This window comes from Sander lucioperca, chromosome 7, assembly GCF_008315115.2.
Source record: "Sander lucioperca isolate FBNREF2018 chromosome 7, SLUC_FBN_1.2, whole genome shotgun sequence".
Taxonomy (NCBI): Eukaryota; Metazoa; Chordata; class Actinopteri; order Perciformes; family Percidae; genus Sander; species Sander lucioperca.
In genome coordinates, this window is record NC_050179.1 from 34,280,384 (window position 1) to 34,286,383 (window position 6,000).

The window sequence follows — 6,000 nt, forward strand, 5'->3', positions numbered from 1 at the left end:
TCCGTCCCCTCCAACCCAACAGACCGTTGCATTACACACTTGAGATTACCGTCACTCAGCTGACGTCTTAGCCTGAAGCTTAACATGCGTGTGAACAGGAGAACAAACAACCAACAGTAAGGAGATTAAAAAGGTCAAACAAAAAGGTCAAACATCCAAACAATGTTTGCTGATGGCAGCAGGGCTGTAAGACCATCAATAGATTGATTTTTTGGAGTTTACAAAATCAACAACACTACACTTCCCGGTGATAAGATGCTGACCGTGTTAATAGAGCTGCCACCACAGGCGTAATTTACAGTTTACCAAAACTGGCTAGTGCAAACAATCTATTATACTTTCCTTTACACAGGGTTCAAACGCATTTTAACCAATACTTTTCCATGACTTTTTGGCAAATTTCCATGACTATGTATTCCTGAAAATGTCAGTCCACATTATACAATAAGAATAGAAATCTGTGTTAAAGTTTACCCTCAGAGGTTTAACAAGAAAATGACAATTAATGTGGTTCATAGTGGGATTGGTAACATCGTACCCCGAATACAATGTTGAGGTTAGGACGACGTGAAAATACATTTATTAATCACATATTATTATGCTGTGTTAAAAAAAAAAATTCCATGACTTTTCAAAAACTTTCTGGGACTTTTAACATTTCCAAAAGCTTTCCAGGCCTGGAATTTGCATTTTTCAAATTCCAAAACTTTTCCAGGTTTTTTCAAAACGTATGAACCCTGTATACATAAATAAGACATTTGCACCATAAACTGATTCAGAAAAATTCACCAGAATGCAGAAAATGAAGTGTTCAACTGATGTTCTTTGTGGAGTTTCTCCACAAAGAATAATGCAAAAAGCACCACTTTGTGCTCATAAGTTTCTAGGAAATCATTCAGCATAAAAACGCATAACAAAAAATTGCGCTGGATGCATGTAGTTAAGGTTTCCTTCCGCTTTCTTTGTGTTGGCGTTCTAACCTCCGGTGGATTTCTGAGGACTATGGTTAACTGCTCCTCAGATCTCTGCAGGGTAAATCCAGACAGCTAGCTAGACTATCTGTCCAATCTGAGTTCTCTCTCGCACTACTATTTTGCATCGACTCGGTGTGGAGTTTAGCACCGCCCATGACGATTCTGATTGGTTGAAAGAAATGCCATTAAACCAGAGCACGTTTTCCTCCCATCCCCGAATGCTGTGTGGACTAGTCAGACCCTCCTTCAGCGCGCTTTGGAGGAAGGTCTGGCAAAGACTAGGGCGCTCGCTCCTATGTTCTAGTAGAACTACATGAAGCAGGTCATTTAAAAAAAATCCAGCTCCTCTGGCTCCACCTACAGCCTGTAGTGAGATTTGTAAAATTCCACCGCTCCCTGTTCAGATGCACCAATCAGGGCCAGGGGGGGGGGTCTAACTGCGTGTCAATCACTGCTCATGCAGCATTCATTCTCCCTTGTGGTGGGAGGGGCTTAGGAGACCGTTTTGGGCTTTAGCAGAAAGGGGACGTTGTTGATGTTCAAATTTGTTGGCTAAGTCCTGGATCTTCACAATCCTACCTACAGCACCTTTAAAAGATCTTCTTCCACCTCTTTCTGTAGTTAACTTATTACAGACACAAATGTTCACACTCTCACATCAAAGCAAAGAAGTGTCTGACTTGTCAGCTGTCATAAGGTTGTGAACGTCAAGATACTGAGATTAATTTTGAATGTGTTTCAGCATGGGGAAGTACTACTAAAGCCACATACCGCAGATCAATCGTGTGAAGAAAACCTAGCAGACAATAACCAGCGAAGGTGAAGAAAAGACAACAAGAATCAATAAAACAGTGAGCAGATGGCAGAGAAGATGAAATGGACCGGGTGAAATGGAAGAAGACACCACTTCTGCTTTCTCTGGATCAATAAAAATCTTTCAGGAGATGAAACCACAGCAGAGAGGTTTCACAGCTTAAAAAGGTGACCATCACATCTTTCTCCTAAGGTTTGATGCCGCCTGAACATAACTCTCCAGACCTCTTTGGAGTAACACTGAATACTAAAACATGACCAAGAAGAAAAGCCAAGTATCCACCTTTGACCTATTAACAACTTATCAGACTCTGATCTCTGAATCAGACTTCCAGGTGTGAAGGCATTTAAAACAAACAGAGCAGGATTTTAATCAGAAAAAAAAACAAAGTCAATTGACCTTTAAGACAAAACAAGGATGTGTCAAGCTAGCCATCGCAAATAATGAGATTTCCGTGGACGTTTTCAAAATAAAATTGTTTTCTAAAGCCACAAAATATGTATATTTTAGTTATTATGATACGGACCATCCAAAGTGCGACATATTAGTGTATTAGTAAGCCTTTAGGTTGAATTTCTTGCTCTAGTTCAGATGCGTGTAGTTTGGTAGGCTACAGCTCCAAGGCTTATTATGTCAAACCAAACTCCATTTAAGAATCTGGCATTTTAATGTTTCTTTGTTTGCTGACACACGTACAACGCACAAATAATATAAATCCGATGTTAAAGGAATCGTTGGGGTCTTTTAATAAGTTCGGCAAATGTATTATCCTTCTAACTCAACAGAACTTAATTTTATAACATCTAAAGTGGGTTTTTTTTGCGTTTATGTTTCATCACTGCGCAATACAATATAAATGGAGGCTTGTTTGTTTTTATCGAAATGCCTGTTAGTATATAAGGACTTGAAACGATGTGTAATAAAGTATTTAATCGTGTTCTTCAAGTACAAAACTTTGAGAGGCAACGTTACCTCAGGGTTAAATTTCACATTATTTGAATGGAGATTGGTTTGGCGTGTTCGGTTGTGGGGATTAGCTAGCTATAGCTTTAAAACAGCGCTTTCCAACGCGCACCTCACAGGTGGCTGGGAGGATTTTGGTATATTTTGCTAAACGAACTGCTTATCAAGCATAGCCGTTTGGTCAGATTTGTGAATATTGACATATTTGGGCTTCGTACGTGACTCAGGCTATCATAACTGGGCACCGGAAGTATTAAAATTAGCCTGCTAGCTACACAATAACAACACCCCAATATAAAACAGTCGCCTAATAGCCAGAATATCTAACGTTAGCGTTAGCTTATTAACGTGTTAGCGTGGCCAACTAGTAACCCAACCGTCTGCTAACAGACGCGATAATTAGTTGAATTGTACCTGTTATTAGGGAGTGCCTCAGGTCACCCAGGCTTTGGCATGGCAGACAAACACCTACAGCCGCCTGTCAGAAGGTGTTTACGGTCTGGGATCAGTTGGCTAGCCCGCTACAGGACCTCAGCCTTTGGTCCGCCGGGTTGCCAGACATCAGAGAGGAAACACGTAAAACAAGCTGTCAAAATAGTCGCTTTTCATTGTGGAGCGTGTCGTAACAATTTTTTTTACATTACCTCTAATCTTACCATACAGTCTATGAATCTTACTAATGCGCAAATGCTGTCGCTACACGTCGTAAAAGTAACAGTAGATGCGTTTGTTTCTCTAGTTACTGTGCTACTTTAACTGGCCAAGAGATGCTACTAAAACGGGTTCGCTGCCCTCTAGCGCCCAGAGCATTACATTAGAGAGAAAACTGATAATCACCGACTTATCCATTTTCTAAAGGGACATTCAACCCGTTTTACACATAAGGTCAGTTTACTTGTCAATAAGAATACTATTTGTAGTTGTGGGATGTCTTCTGTGAATGTGGGGGAGCTGAAATGTTATTTGAAGGGTTATCTCATTTAAGGATTGAAGAATACACATTGACAGAACGAAAATGCTGAAGTTTCAATAATGTGACCACTTATCAGTTAGGAAAGGTTAAATGGAAATGTGTAAAAGGTTGCATTATGGGAGATGTTAGACCCAGTGTGTAATGTGTAAAAATCACTTAAATGTGGTGGAGCTATTTCTTTTTTTTTAAGCTGTGTTTAGGAGCGTGTCCCGTTCTCTTCCCCTCCCTGTGTTTAGGAGTGTGTCTATAATCTGAATGTGTAAAACTAAAGTTCATCAAATAAATATGTAGTGCATTGAAAAGTACAATATTAACCTCTGAGATGTAGTGAAGTAGAAAGTAGCAGAAAATGGAAATACTCAAGTACCTCAAAATTGTACTTAAATACACTATCTGACTAAATGTACTGATGCACAACAAACAGACGACCCGTTAAAAATTAACTCAACAAATAACTTCCATGTTTTATTGGATTTACAAAACAAAGTGACATTAAGACAAGATTACAGAGCAAGTAAAGCAAAGCAAATTCACACCCAGTTGTGTTAAAGCAGGTTAATTTAAACACATGAAAAGCTGGATCCACCTGGTGTCAAGACTTACAGTCCTTTTGTCCCAGCAGTTCAGACCGTAAACATACTTCATCTACTCCAAACAAAAGTGAGCCTGTAAAACTTCTACAATGGATTACAGAAGTATTCACCCCTTGGACCGTTTACTTTCTTGTACCACAACTATTAATTTTAAAGAAATTCAACTGAACAACTTCAGTGGGAAGTTCCAATGTTCCACAACAGCAAACAAGACTACACGGTGAAAAGAACGCTATTTCTATATAGTTTTAAGTAATTCATCTGCCCGGGTCTGATTTTTCCCGCAAAGTCACAGAATGATTTGCGGCAGGTATACGGCGCTACAGTATCACATTCTGACGGGTCACAGATTTCTTTGTAACACTGGAAAAGTCTGTTAGCGTATCCAGCGGAGCCAGGTAAAGGAAGCAGGAGATTTCTTTATATAGGCCAAATTGTATTTTAATGTAGATTAGATCGCGCAATGTGGTTTTACGTCAGTAGCCGACGTTAAAGGGGTGATAGAATGCAAAACCGATTTCACCTTGTCATAGTAGAATAATGACAGTTTGGTGGGTAAATAGGACATACATAGAACCTCAAAATCCCATTGACACCTCTTTCCTCTGCAAATCACAATTTGAAATTTGAAACTGCCTCTGAAAACAGGCAAATCTCAACGAACCACCGAGTTGACGCCTCCTTATTTGGCTCTAGTCTCTACCTTTGTTAAACCCCAACATTTACATACTACACCACTGACCTGAGATCAGGTAGTCTTCTGAATAGGTCGCGCAGATCTCAGAAATTGTATTCATTGTTCATCTGCTATTTCATCACTAAATTCACTTCTGAGACGTTTTTATGCGAGAAATCAACTACGTAGAGGTCAAATATGGGCCGTTTAATGAAAATTGATGGCTAATTGCAAATTTTGTCCGACTGTCGGTCACCGTTTCTGGGTTACTGGACTTCCAAACGCCGCTGTTCTGACAGAGCACCAGGGCCTGCAGCTCCTCTCTTCCTGCAAAATGGCCGGTGTGAGTGAGTGAGAGCGCGGTCAGCGAGCTTGTTACGCCCGCAATCTCTTACAGGTTCCAGTTAATCTTATAATGGATATGTGTGTTGAGTTATTTAAACAAACGATCGGGGAAATAAACGCCTCTTGTCTGCGAGTGTGCTGGATGGAGCGCTATCAATGAGAGCTAGCTAGCCTCCTCCTAACAAGAACTCTGAAATTCACAAAAATGCCTTAAATTACAAACTGTAAATATACTATAGTTATGCCGGCAGCCAGAGCCCTGAGCCCCGGTAGTCCAGTAACCCAGATAACCACTAATAAAAAACTATTTGTATAGGGGCCAGTAAAAATTGACTTCTGGCAAGTACATTTTTTGAAAACAAGGGAAGGGGAGCAAGTTTGCTCTGAAGTTGTCGGCTCTAAATCTAGGTTACGGATGAATCAGACTGTGAGCTAAGGCAAGCTCTAATATTAATTGAGGATACATAGGCAATGATGTATTAATATATGTGAGATGAACAGGGAGAGGTGGTTTGAGCATCTGGTAAGGATGCCCCATGGGCGCCTCCCTAGGGAGGAAGTTTAATTAATCATCTTTCCAAAAGTCAATGAGTAATTGTGATATTAATATTGACCAAAATAATTGTGATTATAATTTTTTCCATAATCGAGAAGCCCTGATA

General features: G+C 40.0%; 1 protein-coding gene across 1 annotated transcript in view; it reads right to left on the reverse strand.

Annotated features, from left to right (window-relative positions):
- ankrd27 (ankyrin repeat domain 27 (VPS9 domain)) overlaps window positions 1–3,407 on the reverse strand; it is a 56,990-nt gene extending 53,583 nt beyond the window's left edge. Inside the window, exon 1 of the mRNA XM_031279822.2 lies at window positions 3,166–3,407. The gene's annotated coding sequence lies outside the window, so the exon portion shown is untranslated. The remainder of the gene's footprint in view (window positions 1–3,165) is intronic.
- Window positions 3,408–6,000: the final 2,593 nt, after the last annotated feature.